Source organism: Aotus nancymaae, unplaced genomic scaffold (assembly GCF_030222135.1).
Source record: "Aotus nancymaae isolate 86718 unplaced genomic scaffold, 86718_ANA_hifiasm-v0.15.2.pri h1tg000059l, whole genome shotgun sequence".
Classification (NCBI taxonomy): Eukaryota; Metazoa; Chordata; class Mammalia; order Primates; family Aotidae; genus Aotus; species Aotus nancymaae.
This window is the reverse complement of record NW_026988473.1, coordinates 59,410,981-59,436,493: the sequence shown is the minus strand read 5'-3', so window position 1 is coordinate 59,436,493 and position 25,513 is coordinate 59,410,981. Positions and strand designations below refer to the sequence as shown.

Sequence of the window (25,513 nt, the reverse complement as noted above, 5' to 3'; positions counted from 1 at the left end):
CCTATCACAACATAAGGTTGGTGTGAGGCTTACAAAGAGGCTATACTGTGCCACCAACATTCTTTAGCTCCCCAGGCCAGTTAGTGGCTTTCACACGGCTATTACCCCATACCCCACTGGCACACATTAAACTTTCATTCATACTTCAATTCCCTCCAATGTCTTCTCTGCACCCGGTTCTGTGCAGCCACACCGAAGATGGTTCCTTGGTCGAGCGTAGGGCTCACGCCTGTAATCCCAACACTTTGAGAGACCGAGGCAGGAGGATCTTGGAACTCAGGAGATCGAGACCAGCCTGAACAACATAGTGAGACCCTGTCTCTACAAAAAATAAAAAAACTAGCCGAATGTGGTGGTGCACGCCTGTAGTCCCAGCTACTCCAGAGCATCTCCTGAGCCTGGAAGTTGGAGGCTGCAGTGAGCTGTGATCGTGCCACTGCACTCCAGCCTGGGCCACAGAGCGAGACCCTGTCTCAAAATAAAATAAAATATAAATATAAATAAATAAAGACGGCTCCTGCACCCAATGCGCAGGGTGGGAAGGGGCGGGAGCAGGCCACAGATGCATCACGATTCGAAGTGTGTGTCCTCACAAAACTCTGCTCTTGAGTTCGTATTATTAAAACTGACCACGACGCTCCTCCCGGGGATGGGTGCGGGGAAGGGAGATTTGTGGAAGACAAATTCACTCCTTATTTCCAAAAACTTATTTTTCACCGCTTCCTGGAATATGAACATTTCCCAGCCCAACTCTCACCTCTGAGCACCGAGCACTGGAAACGGGAGGAGCAAGTTGATGGTGGCATCCCACCACCCCGGTGGGCTCGCTGCAGCATCCCTGGGACCGCGCCCCCGAGTATCCCCCCTCGCCTCCACCTTGCCTCGCCTCTGCTTCTTTTCCGACCCCGCCCAGTGCTCCTTTCCCATGACCCCCGCAGTTCCCGCACAGCAGTCCCGGTGCTCCTGTCCCAGACTAGTCAGTTCTCGCACCTCTCCCTCCATCCGGGTCCCGAGGCCAACCCCTCCCCGGCTGGGCCCGTTCCGAACCCCCAACCCCTCCATTGTCCTCCTGCAGCCGCACCTCTCCATTGTCCGCCCCGCCCTCTCCGAGGTAGAGTCTGCGTTCAGAGGGCGCCGCTCCGCTCCCACCCTCGGATTGGCTCCTGCGGCCCCACGCGCGGGGCCGGGGAGGGGAGCCGGCGTGCGCCCCGCCCCTGCCCGCAGCCGGCCGGGGCGGGGTCTCTGCTGACTCCACCCTCTCTGGGCGGGGCCGCGCTGCCTGGCGCTCGGGCGCTGGGCGGCGCTGCTTCGGCTGCGCTCGGGCTGCGGCTCCGGTGGGGGTGGGCGGCGGGGTTGACAGCGGAGGTGGCGGCGGCGCGTTGCTGAGCGAGCGGGGAGCGAGCGGGGGAAGAGGAGGAAGTGGAGCCGCGGCTGGGAGCTCGGGAGTCGGCCGCCGCGCCGAGGTCTGCCCCGTTTTGCGGAGCGAGCAGAGTCGGGACCTGGAAAGACTTCCCCGCGGGGCTCCGGCCGCCGCGCCTCCCCGCCGGCGCCTGCCCTGCCCTGCCCGTCCCAGCCCCGCGGTCCGGGGTGTGCGGCCAGGACGCGCGGAGCCCCGGCCCTGACCCGCTGCGCCGGGGCGGGACGCTCCTAACCCCGCGGTGCGGTCCGTGGTTGCAGGGTCGCTCCGCTCTTTTCCGTCAGTGAGGGTCGGAGCCCCCGCCCCGGGGCTAGCGCAGGGTGGCCCCAGGCCCTCAACTCCGGTGCACGGGACCCCGGACGCCCCCCGCCTCTGGCTCCACGAGACCCCAACCTTCAGTGGCCTCCGCCCGAGTGCTTCGGACTTGGAACCGCGCGAGCGCCGGGGAAGCCCCGGCCGGGTCTTGCGCTTCGTGAGGGGTCCTAGGCGGGCAGGACAATCGGACCGGACCGCCGGGCTGGTGCCGCGAGCCCAGGCTGCCCCCTTCCTCCCTCCTCAGGCGAGGGACTCAGCGCCTGCCCCGAAGATAACACAGGGGACCTCTTCTGTCCCAGCGGCCCGCGAGAGCCAAGGCTGCAGGTGAGAGCCCCGGATGCGGGACAGGAGCTGTCCCCGACCCCATCGCGGCAGCACGGGGGCAGCGGAGGGATTGTCGTGGGGGAACAGGCAGAGGCTGGAACTGGCTGGGAGGGGGCGCGGAAAGGGGAGAGGAAAGAGAAAACGGGCACTTATTGAGCGCCCATTGTGTGCGGGTCGGCGACCTGCCCCGCCTAAGGCTCACTGCTACTCCTGTAATAGGTGTTGTGTATTGTTATCGGCGCTTGCAGATGGGGAAACTGAGGCTTAACGGGGCTGAGTGACCTCTTTTCACTGCGGGGAGGAGACTAGGGAAGCGGGAGAGGATAGAGGGGGAAGAAGCAGAGCATCTGAGCGCTGATCCTAAGGCTGAGGAAGTGACTTCTCGCCTCCCGCTCCCTGGCCCTGTCACCCCCTAGGAAAGGTGACCCAGAGTTGAGCGCAGAGGTGGGAAGCTTCCCAGTTCCAAAGCTTCCCTCCCTGTGTGCCCAGGATGTGAGAGCAACAGCTCCTGGTCCTTGTGTGTCAAGACTCCAGGGTCTCTAAGACACTCTTGAGGTCCTGAGGTGTGCTTATTTGTTGGTGAACTCACTGCAGAGATCTCCAAGTAAGGGTCCCTCAGAGTTGGAGATGTGGCCCCTCTGGGGTGGCTGGCGATGGGGCTCACTTGGCTTATCTCCCTCACATTACTAATGGGGACACTGAGGCCCGCCTGAAGGGAGTGTCAATTGTCTGGTCCTAAAGCCAGTAAGTCCTTGAGCCAGTAGTAGACTTGAGAAAACCTTCCTGAGCATCCTTCAAGGTATCCACACTCCTCCCTAGTTAGATCTTCTGGATAGGTGGCTGGGGCTTTCCCTGTCCCTGATGTGAGATCCGGGCCATCATGTATGAGGCTGTGGTGAGACTCAGTGTGGTTGGTGCTGGGGCCCCAAGGAATGCCTGCAGCCCCACCATAGCCTTTGGCCCAAATGGAAGGTCCAACCTCATTCTCTCCAGGGCAGGATACCTCTGCCCAGGAAGGGAGGGGCCTGCTCAAGGTCCCAAGGCTGGGGGCTGCCAGGGCTGGGGCACAGTCCCAGGTGTCTTGATTCCCAGGCTGGGGATGCTTCTGCTGCCCCTGAGGCATGTAGGGAGAGGGGTGTTGTGAAAGAGCCCTTGGCATCGACTCTGTGGGCTCTTGTTCTGTGTGGGGAGGGGGAGGGAATATGGCCTTGGTCTGGCCCTGTGGCCTTGGCTAGGACTAGTTAACCCTTGATGTGCCCAACTCCCTGGAGTCAAGGGGAAACCACCCTGGAAGGTGGAGGAGGGTGGTAAGAGGTCAGTGGAAGTCTGGAATCTCAATCCCTGGGGGTGGAGGGGTTGGGGGAACCCAAAGAGAAGGTGACTGAGGGGCTTGGGATTCCCTCTACCTCCTACCTCCATCCAGGGATTCAAATCCTCACAATAATCCCTATATCTAAACAAAGCTCTTTGATGGAATAATTTCACACCTGTGAGCTCCTTTCGTAATGTGGAGAGAGCCTGGAACCTGGAGTGGAGCAGAGGAGGGTTGTGGAGTTGCTTGTGACCTCTTGATGTATCCATGGTTCTAAGCGCCATCTTAAAATGGGTTATGGCAGGCTGTGTGTTACCTGCTCAGTTAGTGGGGCCATCGCCTCCGGCTGTCAAGTGCTAAGGGGTATGTTATACTTGCCAAGATTGGGCTGGTTATTAATGGCTCAGCCTTGTGTGAGAAACTGAAGCTCAGAGAGGTGAAACCACTTACTCAGGGCCTTAGAGTTTGCTTGCAGAACTGTTTGAGTGCCAACTGCATACCAGGTGCCCTGGAAGTTACCCAGACGGGCAAAGCAGTAGCCTTGAGCCACAGTAACTGATGAGCCCCAGACAGTGGTAAATCAGACAGACCAGGTGGGCGTGAGTCTGCTCTACCTCCCACTAGTTGAGTGGCACTGAGCAAATCACTTCATCCCTCTGAGCCTATAAAATTAGAATACCTCCTTTAGCAAGTTGTTGTGAGGACTAAATGAGCTACAAAGATGCAGTGCCTGGCTAAATATCCGTTTCCATCCCTGTGAAGAAAAGGAAGCTTGAAGTTTGATCAGGAAGTCTGGGGAAATTCTCAGACTTGTCTTAGATTAGAACGCAGGATACGGTTGCAGGCTCAGAAACCTAAATTTGCTTAGCTCAGGCTGTGTTGTGGGTCACACTCCCCTAGACTCATAGCCTCTAGAATCAGTCTGCTTGGGGACACTGGCATGGGGCTCAGGATTCTTACCCCCTCCTTTGGCTTCCTGCTGGCAGGGCTGTGGTGTCTGGACCTGGTGTCCATTCCATCCAGTCCATTGTCTGACCTCCCTAGGCACCAAGGTGCAGCGAATAATTTATTACTCCCCTCAGCTGGGGGCAGACTAGGGAAATAGCTCTGTGCTCAGTGAGCTTCTGAACCCCACCAGAGGAGGTGGGGGCTCCTGTCTAGTGCTGTTAGCAGTCTTGGATATGGCGGGCAGGCAGGATAGGACAGGGAGAAAGTATCATCTGGCCCCCAACAGGAGAGAGCTGGTGTTGATGATGTCCTATCTCCCCTGTTAGGGGCCAGATGGTCCCACAGGTGACACGGGGAACCAGACTAGCTGAGCTAGGATCAAGTGGGCCTCTGATTCCAGAGAGGTGGTGGGGGGGGGCAAGGGGGGTAGAGGGTGGAAAGGGGTGGAGGGGAGGCTCTTGACGACTAGGGTAACCAGGAAGGCTTTGTCAGGGAGGTAGCTGTCTGAGCAGGAGCTAGAGGCCACTTGCTCTAAGTGGAGGGTGAGGTCCTGACATCCATCCAAGAATGAATCCTGGCTCTGTCACCTTCTCACCGTGAGAGCGTGGGCAAGACACGTGACCCCATCAGGCCTCCATTTCCTCCTCTGTGAAATGAGGGTTGTGATGTCCACTTATCAGGGCTGTTACGGATGATCTTGAGGTCACATGTGTGAAACACATGACACTATAGGCACTCAACAAGGGGGTGCCTCATCGTGAGTGTGAATCATGGGTGGGCTAGTGGCAGGGCAGGTGGGATGGTGTGGTAAGCCGAGAGGCAGGGAGAACTTGGGGCGAGGAGGCTGGCTTGGTGGAGTTAGTGAGGGGTAAAAGCTCAGATGGGAGAGGGCCTTGAATGTTGGACGGAACTCACATTTCACAAAGCTTAATGGAGCCCCATTTAGAAGCCTCTATGGCTCCTTACCACCTGTAAGATGAAGACCAGGCCCTAGTTATCGTGTTCAGGTCCTTGCCCACCGTAGCCTCTGCCCTGCCCTCTGGCTCATTGCTCTGCACTGTCTTGTAAACGCACCACATGTGGCCCCATCGTAGCCCCTTTGCTTGTGGTTCCTCCCATCAGAACCGCCATCCCTGCCTCTTTTCCACTCACCTCCCCACCTGTCAAGACCTGACTCAGGTCATAAATTCCCTCAGAAACATTCCTGGATTACCCAACTCTCTGGCTATGCCCCCTCTGAATCTTTAACGTTCAACAGTAACAGTAAAAAATAATACCTACCATCCATAACATTTTGCAGTTTGTAAAATGTATCCACACAATACTACAGTGATGATATCAACAGTAACAGATACTCCTGGGTACTTATTATGAGCCAGACAATGTGCTAAATGCTTTATAGACACTTTTGTTCACACAAACTCCCTGAGGTAACTACTGTTATCCCCTAGAAACTGGGGCTCAGAGAGGTACCTGATCTTGCCCAAGGTCACACAGCTTGGAGGTGAGGAGCAGGGAGCCAAGCTGCATCTGTTTGAATTGTAAATCTGTGCTTAGAAGATGTCCTGTCTCATTTCCACACAAGTACCTCGAAAGCATACTTTGCATGTGAAAAGCCTGGACGAGGCTTTTTCTCAAGGCTAAGGAAGGGCAATGCTGGACTGAGCATGGGGACCAGGAAGGACGTGGGCCCTAGGCTGTGCACAGGCTGGCTGGCTGGCTGTGTGACCTGAGATGAGTTGGCCCCTCTCTGGGGTCCGGTGTGCCCATGTCCAGAGGGAGCAGGGTGAGGTCTGAGCTCCCCTGTAGCCCCAGCTTTCTACAGCATCCTTCATGACCCTGGAAGGAGGAGGAGGTGACCACAGCACCAGGGCCAGAGGATGTGATATGACAGGCAGCTGTGATTTTTTGGCCTGGCTGCTGTCTGGGCCAGCAGGCTCTGTGGGTAGCTGCTGCCTCACCCGAAGGAGGGTGGTGGCCTGAGCTGCAGACAGCATGGTCATTAGCTGGCAGAGAAGACCCTGTGATTGGGAGCTGGCTGGGCCAGGCCAGGTTGGCAGGACTGGAGGCAGGCTGGCTGGGCCACAGCGGGGTCACTGGCAGGGCAGCCAGCTGCTCCTCCCTTTGCCCCGTTTGGGGTGGTGGCAAACACACACTGGTCACCAGAGCTTTGAGGCCAAGGCTTGCCCTTTCTCCTGCTGTGACCATGGGAAAGAGCAGTAAGGAGTTCAACCAGGCCCAAAGATGCCGCCTCCTATAAGCTTCCAGGACTCTTCCCATGCAGGTGGAATTCAAGCCTCCTCTGCTGTTGAGCCACGGCCCTCTGCTCACTGACTGTGGTCTGTGGATTGGGGTTCCACTTGGTCTGCTTCCTTTGCTGGCTTGTCAAAACTAGATTCTATGCCCCCTCAATCCTCCCCTCCTGCTGAGTGCCTAGCAGCGTGCCTGGCACAGAGCTGTACCCCTTAGGCCAAGGGAGGCAGTGCAAGCTGCCCCTTGGACAGCTTGCTCAACTTTTGTGCCTCTCTTTTTTCCCTGTAAATTGGGGCTGATAATAACTTATTAAATGAGATGAAGAAAGTGAGATGCCTATCCAGGCCTAGCACACAGGTGGGTACTCCATCAGCGTGAGTCCTCTTGCCCATCCCCTCGATGGCTTTGTGAACAAGCGACTCAGTAAGAAGCTGATGGAAGAGTCCAGCGGGTGATGGCAGGAGGGAGGGCATGCCAGGTGGCAGGGAAGCCTTCCCCTAGGGGGACTTAGCTGGGGTTTGCAGAGACACAATTCCCACCACTTTCCCTGTGAACAGTGGTGTGTAAGCAGGCACTGTTGGCCTGGAAGGTCCTGAGCTAGGTTCAGGCAGGGAGCAGGACTGAACTGGCTACTTGAGTTTTCTTCTCAGGCCTCCATAGCAGAAATGACCCAGGTGGGAGGAGCCATCTGGTGTCCAGCTAGCAGATGCTGGGCAGAGAGTGTGAGTTCTTCCTTAAAGGGAAGCAGCATGTATTTGGTCTCCTCCACCGTACCCTCCAGCGCACACACACATCCAACCGAAATGTAACATGGTTGAAGATTCTGGTCTGTGGGGGAACAGCGTTAAACAAGCAAACACACAGATGCAAAACTTCCAAATTGTAAGAAGTAGGCTCTTGAGGCAGGGGCTGGGCCCATCAGTATCTGTGGCTGGTGGCACGGAATAGGGCTAAATGACTTGGGCAAGTGATTTAACCTCTTTGGGCTTTAGTTTCCCCCTATGTCAAATGGGGATAATTATAGCATCTTCGAGTTGTGAGGATGAAATGAATTATACATGTAAAGCACTCAAAAAAATGCCCAGTGCATAATGAGCACTCAGTGCAGGTTAGCTGTTAGGATCTGTATCTCCAGCAGCTAGCAGGGGATCTTAGAGAAAACAGGTGCTTGGGAAAGGCATTTGGAATGAATCCCAGGCAGAGGGCAGCTGTTCTGTGGAATGAATGAATGAACAGCCTGGTAGGGATGGGAGGACACAGAAGCAGTGACAATACAGAATGTGACAGGGAAGGCCAGGGGCCTGGGGTTGCCCAGTGCCGGCTGGGGAGGGAGTCAAGGAAGGCTTCCTGGAGGTGGTGCTGGTGTTGCTGAGTTTGGACCGCTGTGAGGTCAGCACCGAACGGGCTGAGAGAGGAGTAGCTCCTCTCCAAAGGTAGCTGGCAAGGGGGCGAGCTTGGGCAGACTCCAGGACCACTGGACTCCACAGGCCTCTCACTTCCCACCACCCCACACCGTCTCTCCATCTGTGACATTCTGCTTTCAGGGCTTGAGGAAGGTGAAAAGGCAGGTGGGGAGGAAGTGTGGGCTGCTGGTCTGAGAGGCCCAGCTCTTCCTAGGCTTGTGACCAAATCTCCTACAGAAAATGATAAACAGGCCTGCTTTGAGTTCTTTTATCTTGTTGCTCCCAAGGCACGCCAGCAAGCAGAGGGGTCTTCCAGCGTTAATCCTGCAGCTGTTTAGCTTTTGAACGTGTGGACTCTTTTAAAAAAATGCCACGAATAATGTGTCTCACCCTCCCACCCAGGAGGCTCAAAGAGAAACTTCTCTCCCGCTGATAAGGGAGCTGGGACCCCTCAAGTGTCTTGAAGGAGCTCACCCCATGGGCGGTCTGAAATCAGGGAACCCCTCATGCTCCCTCGACTTGTCGCTGGCTGTGGGGCCTTGAGAACACCCTTATATTTTGCTTGACTTCTGCCCGTTTTGTAAAATGGTGTCAGGGAACCCATTTTGTAAAATCCCTTCTTTCCTTAGAGACGTATGGGGCTGGGGAGTTTCAGAGGTGGGAAGGGCGGCTTCACATTAGAATCATCTGGGAAGCTTTTAAAAGTCCTGCAGGCCCCTCAACCTCTGGGGCAAGACCCAGGCATCAGTAGTTGTTGAAGCTCCCCTGGTGATTCCAGTTTGAGAACTACCCCCTGCAGCCTGCCTCCCACAGTGTCCCAAGAAGATACCTGCATATCCCCAGGACAAGGATCTCATTCCTTCCGGGGCTGCCCCTTCCCCCCGGGACCTCCCTGCCTGGAGAGATGAGGGGAGTGGAAAGACTTGGTAATCCAGTTAACCTGGGTTCCAGCATGCAGCCGCTTCCTGCATGTCTTCTCAGAGCCTCGGTTTCCTCATCTGAAAAATGACAATAACAGTGATCTCTCTGAAAGGGCCACAGAGGCCAGATGAGGCCACACATGGCAAGCACCCTCACCATACCTGACGCTGGGCTGGACTGACACCCTAAACTCCCTGCCCTAGCCACCTGAGGCCAGATCTCTGAGACTGGGTCTGGTTGGGCTGGGATCAACACCCAGCCCAGGGCCCTTCCCACTGTCCCCTTTCTAAGATAAGACAAGGCAGTATTTTGTTTTGCTTGGTTTTGATTTAATGGTCAAAGTGTCAGACTCTCCTTAACAATGAAACCTTGTCTGAATCTGCTTGTTTTTCCAACCTGGACACCCAACTGCACCGCCTGCTTGGGGCCTCTGTCCCACCTGAGAGAACTGAAGAATGTCAGAGGATTTTTTTTTTTAAATCTAGGGGAGGGTGTCCAGGAGGCCTCTGTGCAAGTCCTCACCAATAATTGACCCCACTTAACTCATCCAGCTCTGCTGTGATTGTGAGCCAGTTCACTAAAATTATTTCAAGGTAGTGCCCAGGTGTTGTTGCGGCAGACCCCTATTGATGCCAGTGAGGACGGCACCAGGTTCAAGAGGTCAAAGAGGAGACCCAGAGCCAGTGGACAAAACATGGGGTTTTACTGGGGCTCACATGTAGGGGAGAGAGTCTAGTGGCTGCCAGCCAGACCGAAGAACCACAACCACTCGCAAAAAGTGTGCAGTTTCTTTTTTTTTTTTTGAGACAGAGTCTTGCTCTTGTCGCCCAGGCTGGAGTGCAATGGTGCAATCTCAGCTCACTGCAACCTCCACTTCCTGGGTTCAATCGATTCTCCTGCCACAGCCTCCCGAGTAGCTGGGATTACAGGTGCCCGCCACCACGGCCAGCTAATTTTTGTATTTTTAGTAGAGACAGGGTTTCGCCATGTTGGCCAGGCTGGTCTCAAACTCCTGACTCGTGATCTGCCCACCTTGGCTCCCAAAGTGCTGGGATTACAGGCATTAGACACCACTCCTGCCCCCTGCCCCCTTTTTTTGAGACAGAGTTTCGCTCTTGTTGCCTGGGCTGGAGTGCAATAGCGCGATCTTCACTCACGGCAACCTCTGCCTCCCAAGTTCAAGCAGTTCTCATGCCTCAACTTCCCAAGTAGCTGAGATTATAGGCATATGCCACCACGCCCGACCAATTTTGTATTTTTAGTAGAGATGGGATTTCACTTTATTGGTCAGGCTGGTCGCCAATTCCTGACCTCAGGTGATCCACCCACCTTGGCCTCCCAGTGTGCTGGGATTACAGGTGTGAGCCACCGTGCCCAGCCTAAAAGTGTGCAGTTTCTAGAGCATTTCACTTAGCACCTCCCCCTAACAACCTTCACCTCGCAACCTTCATTTACCGCAAAACAGCAGGCCTGAATCCTCTGTTTGGCCCACACTTTCAGTGGAATGGGCTGAGGGCTCAGATGTTCCTCATAGATAAGGAATGGATCTCTGGGTTGGCTACTCCTGGATTCCTTAGCTCAGAACCAAACCGCATTCAGGTGCGTCTACTGTATTGAGGTCATTCTCAGGGCTTGTTCAAGTCCAGTTATCGCTATCCAATGTGTCTACCATACAGAAGACAGAAAACTTATGTTGAGTCCTGGCTTTGCCACTTATTGGCAGGATGACCCTGGAAGAATCATTTTATCTCTTTGAGCACCGCATTAGGTGGAAGGACTTCCTGGGATTGCCTGAGAAGCAAATAAAGTTCTTGGTATGTGAAGCGCAGTGCCTGCCATATACTAACACTCAAAAGCTATTGGTGAATGCACTTGCTGGGGAGCTCCCCTCTGCCTCCTGCCCCTTCCTTCTTCACTGGCTGGTCCGAGCACTCCCCCAACCTGCTCCCCTCCCCAGCCCCACCAGGCCCAGGCTAAGTTAGAGGACAGAGGAGGCCTGCACATGTAATCATGGGCGTCCCTTCAAACTGCTCTTCTTTAAGAGCAGAGAAGGCCCTGACGGCTGTACAGAGGAAGGCTCCAAAAGGGGCCATTGGTGGCAGTGCTTGGTCTCCTTGCCTTGGCACAGCCAGTGAGGGTGCATCAACCCAGAGTGACTGGCTCAGGCATTAGGCATGTGACAAATTAACACGGGACAGTGCAGCACCAAGAGACTAGCAGTGGCTGGGAACAGTTACCGCTCAGGGCTGAAGGAGCAAGAGAAGTAGGCGGCTATAGGGACAGGAGCTGTGGCCATCAGTGCCGGGGCCCAGTCAACCCAAGAGGCCTCACAGGGGAGAGGCCTCAACTCTCTTTCCCCTTTCCTTCAGTGGTGCACCTCCCTGGAAGCCAGCAGCACAGAGCCCATTACAGTCCACAGAGGTCCATTCCCAGGGCCACAAGCAAGGTGGAGAGTGGCTCAGGAGAGGCAAAGCAAAGACACTTCCACACTCTGTCCGTCGAAAGCTGGGGAATCCATTGAACACACTGTCCTTAGGACACAGTTTAAAGATCGTCTGTTTTTATCGTACCTCTTAATGAGGGGGCTTTCAGCCCTCACCCCAAAGATGAGTCAGCAGCCCACCCACCACAGACCCCTCAGGGAGAGGAGTTTTGGAGGTACCCATCTGTCCATCTCTGCCTCCTCCCCCAAAGCAAGCTACAGGTGGCTTCTGGGGTGACCCTGTCAGGGACAGAGGAACCTCTGGAGTGGAGCAGAAGTCACAGGTAGGCTGTTGTCAGGTGAACTCAGTTGCACAGAGCTGCAGCTCCAGCCCAGAGCTGGCCCTGATGTGGCCACTTTGCATACCTTCCTTAGAGCTGGGCAGTCATTGCCACAGTTCTGGGGACCACCCTGGACCCAGAACATGTCCCCCATGTCCAGGGTGCCATGAGCCATGCCACTCTGAGTTCAGAGAGTCTCCCAGGAGCCTATGAATGCCAGGTAGGAGGAATGTGGGGCTGGGCAGGGCTGGGACAGCCTGTGCAGCAGGTGCCACCAAATGCTGCTGGGCCCTGTGATGGGGAGTCTGGGTGTGGAGTTGGGTGGGGCGTGGGGTTCCTGCCAAGCAGGGAGCAGAGGACAGAGAAGGCCTGCACATATAATCATGGGCATCCCTTCAAACTGCTCTTCTTTAAGGGCAGAGGAGGTGCCAGGGACTGAACCTTGCCCAAGAGGAAGCATGGTCGGGGAAAGGACAGAAGATATGGCACTTTGCACGGAAAGCACGTGGGAGGCCCCCACTGGGTGTTTTCTGCAGGTGCACAGCCGGCAGGCCTAGGATACAGAGCCCTTTACAGCTGGCCACTAGTGAGCACTCCCTCACCTTCCTGAAAGGAATGCCCGTGGCATCTCCATCAGCCCACACCTGAGCATCTGAGACGGCGCAGGGAGATGCCCATGGCAGGTGTGCTTCCCAAGAAGGGAGGTGTGTGGGCCTCAGAGTCAGAGTTCTGGCTTTGAATCCTGGCTCTGCCTCTTTTGAGTGGAACTTAGAAGACATGGGCAAGTCACTTAGCCTCTCTGAGCCTCAGTTGCTCACCTATAAAGTTAGAGCAGCAACACTTACCTTCCAGGCTGGTTTGCAAGTAAAATGACATGATGGAGGAGACAGCATCCTGTATTTCAGAGGAGATGCTACAGTTGCCCTCATCGTGCCCACCTTCTCTGTGTGCTGTTCATGCTTCATGCCGCTGCAGGAAATTCTTTCTTGGGATGAACTGAAGTCCATTCTGCTGCAGTTGGAGCCCTCTTCCTCTTGCTGGGACTCTGCAGAAGCAGACTTAGCCCCTCCTTCATCCAGATGTGCCCCGTCAGTGCCTGCAGTGAGTGAAGCAGGGAATGGGGTGACCAGGTGTTGATTTTCACCTTGGGGTTTGGGGGTCCAGCTGTCAATGGCCAGAGTCTCTTTACTGGGGCAGGATAGGGGAGTGCATCATCCTAACTCTTCACACTGTTCCTCTCTCTCTTAATCCATGCTCCAGAAGGGGTGACTCTGGGCCAGTGCAGAGAGCCCTGGGCTGGGCCTAAAGGCCTGGGTCCTGGCACCTCTGTCTCACTGTATGGCCTGAAGCCAGTTAGCAACCCTTTCGGGCCACTGTGGGCCTGCAAGGATGTCTGTGCTCTGGGGCCCAGGTCCCTCCACTGAAGACATACGCAATTCTGCCTGAAGACCCTTCTCCTACTTCTCCTCTGCTGCAACCCTAGCCAACCTGGAAGTCAGCACATTGGGTCCTGCTGGTGGCAACAGCTGAGTCCACCTCTCAGACCAGGACTGCCAAGGGCAGGCCAAGAATTCAGGGTTAGATGGGTAATTCCTGGTAGGCAGGGTTGTACCTCCCTCCTCAAACCAGGGATTTTAAGAGCCTGGCGCTCCCCTTCCTGCCCACTCAGCTGATCTACCCAGCTCAAGGCAGTCATGTTGGAGTCTCTCCTTGGAGTGGACCCTTTCACACATGAAATCTGCTTTCAACCCTCATTTTGCAGGTGGGAAACCTGGGGCTCAGAGAGGTGAGGCGACTGGCCCAAGGTCCCACAGCCTGTCAGCGGAGAGTGGCAAGGGTCCCTGGGACAGCTCCAATGTCACCTGGGCTAGGCTGTGAACTCTAGGTCCTTGGCAGGGGGGAAGTGAAGAAGAGTAAGGAGGCTACGAGTCAGGTGGTTTCCTGGTCTAGGAGGAACCTTGCTCTGTGGGCCTTGAGGGGTCATCTGGGGCTCCTGGGATTGCCGGGTCCCTTTCCCTGGGAGGAAGTTAGCTGAGGAATGCCAGAGGTTGAGAGGAGTTCTGGTCTGTGGCCAGTTCTGAGTGCCCCTGTGAACTTCAATGTTTGGTTTCACGGAGGAGTCAGGACTGACTTCTTGTTGCCTTTGGACACATAATAGTTTAACTTTACAAAGTGCTTTGATATCTATGATGTCATCACATCCTCACAGCAGTCTGTGAGGAGGACAGTCTGTGTGGGACTTGTTTGGGAGGGCGGGAGAGTGTGGGCTCTGGAGTCAGACACACCAGAGCTTACTCCCAGACTCCCACCAACTCTCTGACCTCAGGGTTGTTGGTAAGCAGCTGAGTCTCAGATTGCTCATCTGTGAAAGGGACAGTTTACCCCACGACAGATTGTTAGCAATACCTGCCTTGCTGGCTGTGTTCATTAAGAAAACATCTGTAACTGCTGGGTCAGTGTCTGGTGCCAGGTAGTTTTCACGATTTTTATCAGCCCCACTTTATAGATGGGAACATGGAGGCTCAGAGAAGGATGGTGACTTGTCTGAGGTCATGTAATGATTTAACTCGGTCTTCCAGACTTCTTGTCTGGGAATTTTTCTAAAAACCCTCCCTCTCCATCCTCAAGTGACCCGACACCTCATTTATCCAGAAGCTTCCATGTGTGATGCTGTCTGGACATGGCGTTGTGTCCCCAGTGCCCAACAGCACTTGCCTGGCATACAGTAGGCACTTCAAAAATGTTTGTCCTGTGCATATATGTGTTGATGAATTCATATAAACTGTAAGAAGCATTTTTCCAGAAGAAGCAGCTAAGAGCTGTGTCCTCTTGCCCTAAAGACCTCTTTCTTTCTTTCTTTTTTGAGACAGAGTTTCGTTCTTGTTACCCATGCTAGAGTGCAATGGTGTGATCTCAGCTCACTGCAACCTCCACCTCCTGGGTTCAAGCAATTCTCCTGCCTCAACCTCCCACTACCACGCCTGGCTAATTTTATAGTTTTAGTAGAGATGGATTTCTCCATGTTGGTCAGGCTGTTCTCAAACTCCTGACCTTAGGTGATCTGCCTGCTTCAGCCTCCCAAAGTGCTGGGATTACCGGCATGAGCCACTGCACCTGGCCCTAAAGACTTCTTTCTGCTCTCTATCCCATTAAAAACAACTCTAACAGTTTTGGTCGGAAACCTTTACAAAAAGGATTGATCACTTCCTTCCCCTCAACAATGCTGACGTGGATAGCTGGAGGGACGGGCCTTAGGAACCCTGCCTGCCTTGCTGAGAATGCCGACACTGCTTGACCCCTGTGCCAGGTGACCCTGGGCTGCTGCACGTGTTTAACTCTGGTTTCTGGCTCTTCCAACCCTGTCTGTTCCTTTATCCTGCTGCCCACAGACTTGCCTCCAGAGGGCTGCACCTCTTTCCTCTCCCATCCTGCATTTGTGTGTGTCCTTCCCAATTTGCTGCTTCTACCAGTTAGAGTCTAAGAAATGGAACAGTTGACCTTACTGGAATTGGTTCATGTTTTCATTCATACCTATTCAACTAGCCATTGGTGAGCCTGTGTCATGCTGGGGATTCTGTCTGTCCATTCATCCATGTATCCGTGTATCCATCCATCCATCTGTCCTGATTGAGGACCTCTGCAGTGGCTTGTGATCAATCAAGACGTGACCACACCCTTCTGGCCCTGTATGCAGTGAAATAATGATGCACATAGCAAATGCTGGCACAGGATTTGACAGTTTATAATCTGCCTCTGCTTACCTTACCACACTGAATTGTCACAGTAGCCCTAAGAATAGCATTATCCCCGTTTTGCAGACAACGAAAGCAAAGCTTAGCAGGATGGGGTCCCCTGCCCAATGGCCAGCAGTGAGCACAAAATCGCAGTTGGAACTCACTCAGGTCTCTAGCCAGGCCTGTTACCTTCTGCCTCCTTTGTGCTTCGTTTGGAAGCTGTCTGAATCCATGTTCATTATCTGTGTCTGTCATGAACTATTGGTGGTGGTAACTGAGGTTGGACCTTCTGCCTCTGTAAAATGGTCAGCGCAGGGGAGTGTGGCCCTGGCTGTGTGGCAGCCACAGACACCCTTCAGCCTGCAGACCTTGTCCCACTAGGACCCACGCCCACTCTCTAGTCCACACTTCCCAAACTGTCCCCTCAGGAGTCCTGGTCTCGTGGGATGGCAACGGATTCAAGGATGCATGAGCATACAAATTTGGAAAACGCTAGGTCACATAAATCCAAACAGGCCTTCTCAGGGTCTTTAATGTATTAATATGAATTAGGGACCCCAATGGGTGGCCCAGTATGCAGTCAGCCTTTCCTAAGATCATTTGAAATGCAACTCCTTGGTCAAAGAGCAGGGTCTGGACACATGATCTCAAGAAAACACTGTGAGAAGATCTCATGGGCGAACCCTGACCTTGCTGTTTTGCACGTGGAAGCCTCCAGCTGGTTTCCTGCCCCAGGACTGTATTTTGAGAGAGCATCACAGGGAATACTCTTTAGCCCCAGGGAAGATTCGGTGATAATGGTGGAACTTCAGGCAGCAGGCTCAAGTGGCAGGTAGAGATATTTTTATTCTGTCATCCACCAAACCAGCATATCTCAGACATGTACTGTGTGCCAGAAACAGAGCCACGACTTGGAAATGCCAAGACAAATCTAACTAAGACTCTTCTATTGCATTTTCCTGTGCTCACCGAGGGTTTTTAAAGAAAGACAAGCCTTAAATGCATGCCTTAAAAGGAAGAAGTGATTTGTTAATTGCTCTGGGACGTTGCATTGAGTGGGTGACACATTTATGCAGTTCAGTGGAGCTGCACCTTCTTAGTCCCAGGTCCTGAGGGGCAGAGAGTGAGGCAATTCCAGGACGCATTAGCCTGGGCAGAGTGCACAGATGTTGCAAGGGAGGTCAAAAGCATGGGGAGGCCCTGAGGGGGTGAGAGGAAGAAGGGAGCGAGCTTCCTCTTGGGGTCCTTTAGTCTGAGTGTGGGGTTGGGGGGTACTTAAGTGAGGCTCTGCAAAGAAGAGATGGGGGAGTGGGGGTGGATGGGCTCCAGCTGGCTGGAAAGGGCGCTCTTGGAAGAGCAATAGCAGGAGCAGAGGTGAAAGGAGGCTGCACATGACACTGTGTCATTAGGACCTCGTAAGGTGCCGTGGGAGCAGAGGGAGGAAAAGGAGGTCAGATGGGGCTGGAGAAGTTTCTGGAGTGGATTGTGAGGGTCTGAGCGTCAGTCAGCCAAGCAGGTGCCTGCCTGATGAGGAGCCTCTTCAGAGCTGGTCACATTCATCCCAGCGTCCCCAGCACCTGGCTGGTGCCCAGTGGGCGTTTGTGGACTTTTTGGACTCTTCCTCTGTAGGCGTTGTGTTCCTCACACTCGTGGTCAAGCAGGGTCACCTGGCACCTCCCTTCCCACTCTGAAGAGCTCTCAGGAGTTCTCAATGCCTGTGCAGGGGAAGGCCTGACCACTCCCCTTGTCCCCTGCCTCAGAATCCTCTGGGTTGCCCCAGCAGGGCAGGGGCCATGGTGCCCTGAGTGGCACACAGCCTTCCCACTGCCAGGGAAGTTTGCCCCTCATGCTCTCTCCCTTCAGCAGTTGGCCTCCTGAGCCCAGAAGGACATTCCCTGGTGTGCTGTGACTAGGAGTGGTGGTGGGGTTGAACGCATGCTGCAGCTTGGCACAGGGAGGGAGCTCTGCTTCCATCTATGTGAAAATGGACAGCGGGACACAGTGGCTCACGCCTCTAATCCCAACACTTTGGGAGGCTGAGGCGGGCAGATCACTTGAGGTCAGGAGTTCAAGACCAGCCTGGCCAACATGGTGAAACCCGTGTCTACTAAAAATACAAAAAACTAGACCGGGTGTGGTGTCTCACGCCTGTAATCCAGCACTTTAGGAGGCCGAGGTGGGTGGGTCACCTGAGGTCAGGAGTTCAAGACCAGCCTGACCAACATGACAAAACCTCGTCTCTACTAAAAATACAAAAATTAGCCAAGTATGGTGGCGCACACCTGTAATCCCAACTACTCAGGAGGCTGATGCAGGAGAATCACTTGAACCTGGGAGGCGGAAGTTGCAGTGAGCCAAGATCACACCACTGTACTCTAGCCTGGGAGCCTGGACAACAGAGTGAGACTCTATCTCAAAAAAAAAAAAAAAAAAAAACAGAAAATGGTCAAGTGACTCAGCCTCTGAGCCTCCACCTTCTTGCCTGTTAAAGTAACTTCCACACTGGACTTTTATGAAGATTGAACGAGACAAAGTTTGTGAACATGAATTATAAACTGACTTACCCCACAAACTTTACTTGTTAATGATAAGTAAACAGTTCTTGTTATTAACAATATTCATTTGTCCAATTTCTATTAATCCCCTAAGCCTCTGGCCCACTTGCCACTTTTCAGGAAGTGCTCCCTGGTATCCACTCACTGTTCTCTGTGCGAGCTGCCCCTGCTGGTACATTTTATCCAGGTCAGAGCAATAGGAGCCTGTGAATTATGTACAAGTCGCACACACAGGCCAGAACTGTGTGTCTGCAGCCCTGTCTGTGTGTGTTTGAACAGAAAGAAAGATGGTGCTGCCCCTCCTGTCTGCTGGGTCCTGGGACCAGATACCACCCCTTTCCTGGCTGCAACCCCGGAGTCTTGGCCTCTGGGGAAGACTGGGAGCACATGTCAGGAACCCCAACATGTGCTTGTCTGTCCTGTTTACAGTCTGGGTCTCATATGGCCTGCCCATATGCAGGAGCCTCTGTGTCCTACGTCCCTGGGTGGCTGGTGGGCACAGTTTCAGGGACTTGAGAACAAGACAGTCACTCCACATTCCTTCCACCTCCCCGTTCGTGTCAGGAGGTATCAGTCAGGATGACCAAGGTCTTCGATGTGGACACTGCTTTATTTCATCAGGGCCTCGGATACTCACTCTGGGAGGTCTGCAGCCTGTCACAGCATGCTGGGTGAAAGCCACCTGCCCAAGGTAGGTGCTGGAGGGACAAGGCTAGGTTGTCCCAGCATCCCTTCTGGAATTCTGGGGGTCCCTCTCCATGCCCTTGTTCCTGAGCAGCTCCAGATGGTCCTGGCCCAATCTGGGGGAGTAGGGGCAGACAGCTGGTGAGGCTGCCACCCAGAGGCATCACAGATGCTCCCTCTGCTTAGATTGGCATGGGGGCCACAGTGGGGGAGGTAGAGTGGCAGGCAGGAAGAAAGATATAGTGGGATATTGATGTAAACTTAAGCGGATTATTTTAAAAAGGTCCCAGTGAACAAACGTCAATTTACCCTCCTCCAACTCTCCTCCTGTCTTAAAAAGGCCGAGCAGGAACACACCTGGCTTCCTGTCCTGACTCCATCCTTGTGCCTGTGCAGGCTTGAATTTGTGTCTGGGCCTCTCTGAGCCTTAGCTAGCCTCATTTTAAGATGCCGATGATAAGGCCAACGTCACAAGGCTGGTGCAAGATCAAATCAACCCAGTGGGTGGCACACCCAGGAGGGCACTGGCTGTGTGGCAAGCAGCCGATGTGCAGGGCAGATCTAATGCTAGACCAGATCAAAGAAATTGGATGTTTTTAGATACTTGACCTGCGGTCTCTCTAAGCAGGAGAGAGGGAATTTTTGTCAACTTCCTCAAAATGGTCAGTGCAGCTTAGACACATTTTTATATCTTGTGACTCCATCAAAAGGACTTCCAGATCACCCAGGTATTTGCTGACCTTTCCTCTGGGACCAGGTAAGCCACTGAGTGTGAGTCCTGACTCTGTCATATTAGCCAGGTGACCTGGGTGAGTCCCTTGTCCACCCTGTCCTATAAATTGGAGTGAACAAGTAACTAATTCGCAGGCTCATTGTGAGCTTCATATGAAAAATAATCTATAAAATCCTATTGGGAAAAAGAAAAAAAAAGCAACTGATAGTGGGTGCTGGGGATGGGTGTTGGGGGCTGACAGCCCAGGGTGCAGGTCAAGGGCTCAAGCAGCTGAGGCTGATGTCCCGTCCTAGTGACTGGCAGGCTCTGTGATGGTCAATGCAGTGGAGCCTCATTTACTTTCCTTAATGGGACAGCTGCTTAATTAGCCTGTGAGTGTTCCTGACAAGTGTCCCTGTGAGTGTCCCCAGCATCTGACAGGATCAGCTGTCTCCAGACCATGTGTGTGCTCAGCTGGCCAGCCTTGGGTGTGAGGCATAAGCCCACTGTCCCATCCCCTGATTCTTGGCTTGTCACTCAGATGGCCTCGTGGGGCAACCACTATATCAGAGACTAAGGGAACAGGAGACAGCCCTGCCCTAGGAGCCCTGGTCTGGGCTGGAAAGGAGGAATGCAGAGAAGGCTCGGTGGCTGTGACCCACTGGGCCTTGGAGGCAGCCAGTGGCCCCCAGCCAGGGAAGGATTATGCCCGGCTCTGCCACCAATTCTCTGTGTGACCTTGATCATAGGCCCTTCCTCCCTCTGGTCCTCAGTTTTCCACTCTAAAAGAGGATGTTGGAAGAAGTGGTCCCAGGAAGCTGTGGCCTACAGCAAAGCAGGGTGAGGGAAGCAGTAATCTCTGAAGCCAGCCCAGCCTGGGGTTCTTGGCCCGGCTCCTGCACTTTCCAGCCTGTGACCTTGGGCAGCCTGCCCAGCCTCCCCGTGCTCACCTAACAGGGGTATGCCAGCCCAGCTGGCACAGAGCAGACACTGAACACCCTACCCAGCCGTGGCTGGCATTGGTGGGCCCCAGGGCAGCTTTGGCTCTTCCCCTCTTTCTTTCCCTGTATGTCCTATAGTGTCCAGAAGTTCTCCAGGGATTCTTACCCCAGTGGATTAGGGGTGGCATAAAACAAGTGTTGCTGACCTCAGTGCCGAGTCCACCATGCTGTCTGTGCCACTGTGCTGCCTGGGGACCCCAGGATTGGGATAGAGCTGGCCATCCTCTGCCTCTGAAGGGATGGACGGAGAAGGAGAGGGGCTGGGGCAGGGTGCACCTCTAGAGCCCAGTGTCCATCCTGTCTTTGTTGGCATCTTGGAACCTTGGTCCTTGGAACCATGGACTCTTTCAATTTCCACATCTTGGAAGCATGGGATCATGGAACCATAGAATCTTGGTGATATGAAATCCAGACTTGGAGGTGGCCTTGGGGTCACAATCCAAACCCTCATCCAGGCCAGTGAGCCCCTCTCAGGCTCTGTGAACACTCTGACAACTGGGGAGTCCTCTGCAGCCCCCTCAGGTGGGCCTCAGGCTTTGGTCATATCACGGGGCTGCCCCCGTCCTTCCTTGTGGTCTTGACTGGCCACTGTGATGGTGTTTCTGGGGCTGGTTAGTGCTAATGGACAGCTGGGATGGAACCAGGCCCCTGCTCAGCTAAGAATAGAAGGCTTTGTGTGATTTAAGTAGCAGCCGGATCATATCAGGCCTCCCAGCCAGGCCCCAGGGAGCTTATTAAGCAGGATCTGGGGCCACCCTGGGTCCTCCTAGGTGGAGGGGCAGCCACTAGGCTTCCCCGGGGTTGCTCTCTTGTGTCTACTTGATGGTGAATTTTCCTTTTTCCATCAAGTAAGTTCATCTCTCCTCCTTCCCCCTCCCTGGGGCTGGCTGAGGAGCATCACCCAGTGTTCCTGCAGGGAGTGTCTTCTGGGAAGAGCTCAAACAAACAAAGCATTGCTGAGAGGAACCAACAGATCAATGAAAATGTCTTTGTCTGAAAAGGAGAGAACAGATGATGGTGACCTTTTATTGAATGCCTACTGTGTGCCAAGCCCTGGGCTCAGCATTTTGTGCTTTTGCCATATCCAACCCTCCCAAGGGGTTCTGAGAAGGGTCCTTATCCCAATGATGCAGATGAGGACACAAAGACCCAGCTGGTACTTGGTGGAGCTGGTATTAGAACCAAGGAGTGCCCCGCCCCGTTCCTTCTGGGGGAGGAACTGGGGGTTCCTGAGAGCCAGGGGAAAGAGGCAAGAATCAGAATTCTTGGAGAGAGCCATAGGCATGGAGGATTTTGTCTCTGACTGCAATGATTCATGCTTTACCTTCTGCTAGAGTCTTTTCCACTTTTGGCAGCATGGAATAGGAGAAACAGTGCTGGACTGAGGGAGGAATTGTAGCCCTATCACAAATATAGTAGGTGCTGGCACATGTTGGTTAAGTTTGGATTAAACCAAACCCACTTAGCTCTCAGATTTCCCTTCTGTGAAGTGAGTAGAGGCCGCCTGGGGCAGGATCATGAGGCTGCGGCTCCAGATTCCTGGTCTTTTGACTGAAGTATCCTGGTTCCCCTCTCTGCAGGTCTCTGGTGCCTCCCACCTCCCGCTCAGAGATTATTCCCAGTGTGAGAACTGGAAGGACACCTGGGAATCACAGGTCACTCTCTGATGATACAGACAGGAAGACTGGGGTCCCAAAAGGACAAGGGCTGGCCCAAATCAGTGAGTGGGCCTGGGAGCACATAGTAGGTGTTCAGGAAATCCCTTCTTCCAAGCCAATGCCTGCTCTCCTCTGGAGCACTGCTTTTCAGTGGTGATCTGGAGGGCTGGGGATGGCATGGGGTGGAGGCAGCTGGATCCTGAGAGGGAGGCCAGGGACCAAAGGTCCAAGCCTCTGTCTGTAGTGCCCCAGGCCTGTCTGCACTTGCCCAAATCCTGCCCAGCTCAAATGCCCCTCTTCTATGAAGCCTTTCTGGTCTCCCCTTCCTAATACCCTTTCTAATCTCCCCTTCTGCCTCAAGAGTGAGAGTATTTTTAAAAATTGTACCATCTTATGTTAACAAACATAAAATGTATCATCCTAACCGTGTTAAATACGGTTCCATATGTTATCTATATTCACATTCTTGTGCAGCAGATCTCTAGAGCTTTTCATCTTGCAAAGCTGAGACTCTATACCTGTCACACAGCCGCTCTTCATTTCCCCGTCCTCTGGCCCCTGCCACCCACCATTCCACTTTCTGTTTGAGTTTGACTATGTTAGATACCACATGTAAGTGGAAGCATACGTATTTGGCTGATTTCAACTTAGCATAGTGTCCTCCTGGTTCATCTACGCTGTAGCCTGTGGCGGGATCCCCGCCTTTGTTCAGGAGGAACGCTGCTCCGTTATGTGATTAGGCCACATTTTGTCTGTCCGTTCACCTGTCAATGGACCCTTGGGTTGCTTCTACTTCTTGGCTCTTGTGACAGAAGTGAGAGTTTTGAAGTCAGATGGGCCTGGATTGGACCCTGGCTTTTAGTCTCCCTTTAGCTGAATCTAAGACTCTCCTCACCTGCCACTGTGCCCAGTGGGATTGCTGCAAGGAGTAGAAATTGTTCGTGTTGAAACATGTGGCATACAGCAGGCTTGCAGTGAGTAGTAGGTGGGATTTATTCTCTTATCCACTTTCCCTCTAGGGACAGGTCCCTTTTTCCCATGGCTATAGGACCCACAGCTCACCTGCACCCCATCCATGAGGCCAGCTGAGCACCTGGCGAGTCTTAGAATATTGGAGCTGGAGAGCACCTGTGCACAGAGAGGGGCAGGGACTTATCCAAGTTCACACAGCCCAGTCAATAGCCTTGCTAGGATTAAACTTGGCTTTCCAGCCTCCCAGCCTGGGGACCTTCCCCCTGCAGTCCCTGAGATCTGCAAGCCTTGTCCTTAGGAGGGATCAGCTCCCCAGGGGCCTGTGTCTAATCCTGCAGCATTCAGGGCTGGGGGAGGCAGGGGGCTGGGAGATCAACATCTTAGGAGGCTCAAGAGATGAGCATCTATGGTGGGTGGAGGCCAATGGCACCTGCCTGTCTCCTCTGATCACCTGACTTCCTCCAGGGCTGTGGACAGTGGCGCTGCTTCAGCAGCAAGGGCACTCATGTCAGACCCATTTGCATGGTGCAGGCTGTCTACGGTCCTTGCCTCACACCTGGGAGCTCACTCTACTTTTGCTCACTTTCATTCATTCATTTGCCTATTCCTTCCTTCACTCATTGATTCAGCAACCACTCCCTGAGGCCTGCTGTCGGATGGGAGACCAATCAGACCTTGGAGGCACTCAGTATGGCATAGTAGTGAATAGTACGGATTCTGAGGCTAAACTGCCTGGGTTCAAATCCTGGTTCTGCTAGTTACTGCCTCTGTGCCCTTGGACAAGTTGCTTAGCCTCTCTGCCTCAGATCCTTCTCTGAAGTGGGGAGAATGATAGTCCATACTTTATAGTTGTTCCAGTTACTGTTGTCACATAACAAATCACCCCAAAACTTAGTGCCTTTATATAAGAACAATCATGGCTGAGCGTGGTGGTTCATGCCTATAATCCCAGCACTTTCTAAGGTGGACGGATCACCTGAGGTCAGGAGTTCAGTTCGAGACCAGCTTGGCCAACATGATAAAACCCCATCTCTACTAAAAATACAAAAATTAGCTGAGCATGGTGGTACACACCTGTAATCCCAGCTACACAACAGTCTGAGGCAGGAGAATCGCTTGAACCAGGAGGCAGAGGTTGCAGTGAGCTGAGATTGTCCCACTGCACTCTAGCCTGGGCAGTAGAGTGAGACTCAGTCTCAAAAAAAAAAATAAATAAATAAATAAAAAAAGAACAATCATTATCTGACAGTTTCTATAGGCCAGGAATTTAAGTTGGGCTCACCCCCACGACTCTGGCTCAGGGTCTGATATAGTTTCTGACAGGTGGCATTTATAGTTGAGAGGAGCTGGGGCACCCAGAGTTTAGCCCAGCTTCTCTTGCTCTTTGTGTAGTCTTAGGCCCTTTTTCTCTCTCTGCGAGCTTGTTTGAGCTTTCCCACAGCAAGCAGTCTCAGAGCAGTCACGTGTCTACACAGTGGTGTCTGTGTCTACACAGACAGCAGGAGCGTCCCGGCGAAGGAGGCAGAAGCTGCATCACACTCGATGACCTGTCCTTGGAAGTGGAGTAGTATCACCTCAGCCATTATTCCCAATCCCTCCCAGATTCAAGTGGGGGTAACAGGGACCCCACCTCTCTCCATGGGACTGGTGTCAGCATCACTTTGTAAGAAGAGGGTGTGGGAGATGGCAGATGTCTTTGGAAATACAATCTGTTACAGTTGTGAGAGTTAGATGAGTAAAACAGGAAATGCCTAGAAGGCCTGGGATTGTATAGAAATGGTTACTCTATAAAGCCAAGGGGGGTTTTGACCATATGCAACTTACTTGTGCTGTGCTGACTTTAGGATGTGACTGCCACTATGGAAGCCAATCCACTGAATAGCAGCATTTCCCATTTGGGTATTGAGGGATCTCTAGGAGTTCACCAAACTGAAGCAAGTGAAAAGGCATTCTACAAAGAAGAAATTAACTTTGTAAACATGTCGAGCGGAGAGTGGAGTCCCTGGAGCAGGGAGTTATCTCCAGGTGGCAGGGCTACCCTGAGGTGAAGAGGGAAGGAAGTGCCTGGAAAGTGAGTTGAGGGGCAGGTTGAGAAAAGTTTTGCATGTGAGTTCCAGAGTGTCCTTCTGTTTCTCAGGCAGCAGTATGAGAGGCTTGAGTACCATCATGAGGAAGCATTTATGAGACCAAGTCAACAGGGTCTGGGGAGACACTAGACTTGGAGGTGTAGGGAGAGGTCAGGACTGATGGGGACTCACACCCAGGTGTTAGGCGCAGGTTATTTACATCGGTTTTGAATGTGATGTGCATACCTACCGTGGCTTGCTTTCCCTCCCCTTCCGGTATATTATAAACTTTGTGATTGTTCTCTGCTCATATTGGCTCTTTGGTAGGGGAGGGTGGGAGTGTAACTACCTTTGCAGAGGGGTCTGGTGGAGCCTGGCAGGACTGGTGGCCTCCTCCTCTGCCCCTAACCCTGTCTGTGGAGAGCAGCTCCTGCTCCCTCACCTTCTCCTCTCCCAGCATCCCTCCCCACTCTGA

At 53.5% G+C, this 25,513-nt stretch overlaps 1 protein-coding gene across 4 annotated transcripts in view; it reads left to right on the top strand.

The window, feature by feature from the left end:
- The first annotated feature begins 1,310 nt into the window (after window positions 1–1,310).
- The window catches only part of GDPD5 (glycerophosphodiester phosphodiesterase domain containing 5), a 90,960-nt gene continuing 66,757 nt past the window's right edge, over window positions 1,311–25,513 (top strand). For 2 of the 4 annotated variants that reach the window (XR_010338370.1, XM_012469648.2), the window contains exon 1: window positions 1,908–2,056. The gene's annotated coding sequence lies outside the window, so the exon portion shown is untranslated. Of the gene's footprint in view, window positions 2,057–18,601; window positions 18,637–25,513 lie in introns of those variants that run through there. The other 2 variants (XM_012469649.3, XM_064365300.1) reach the window with 2 other exon arrangements.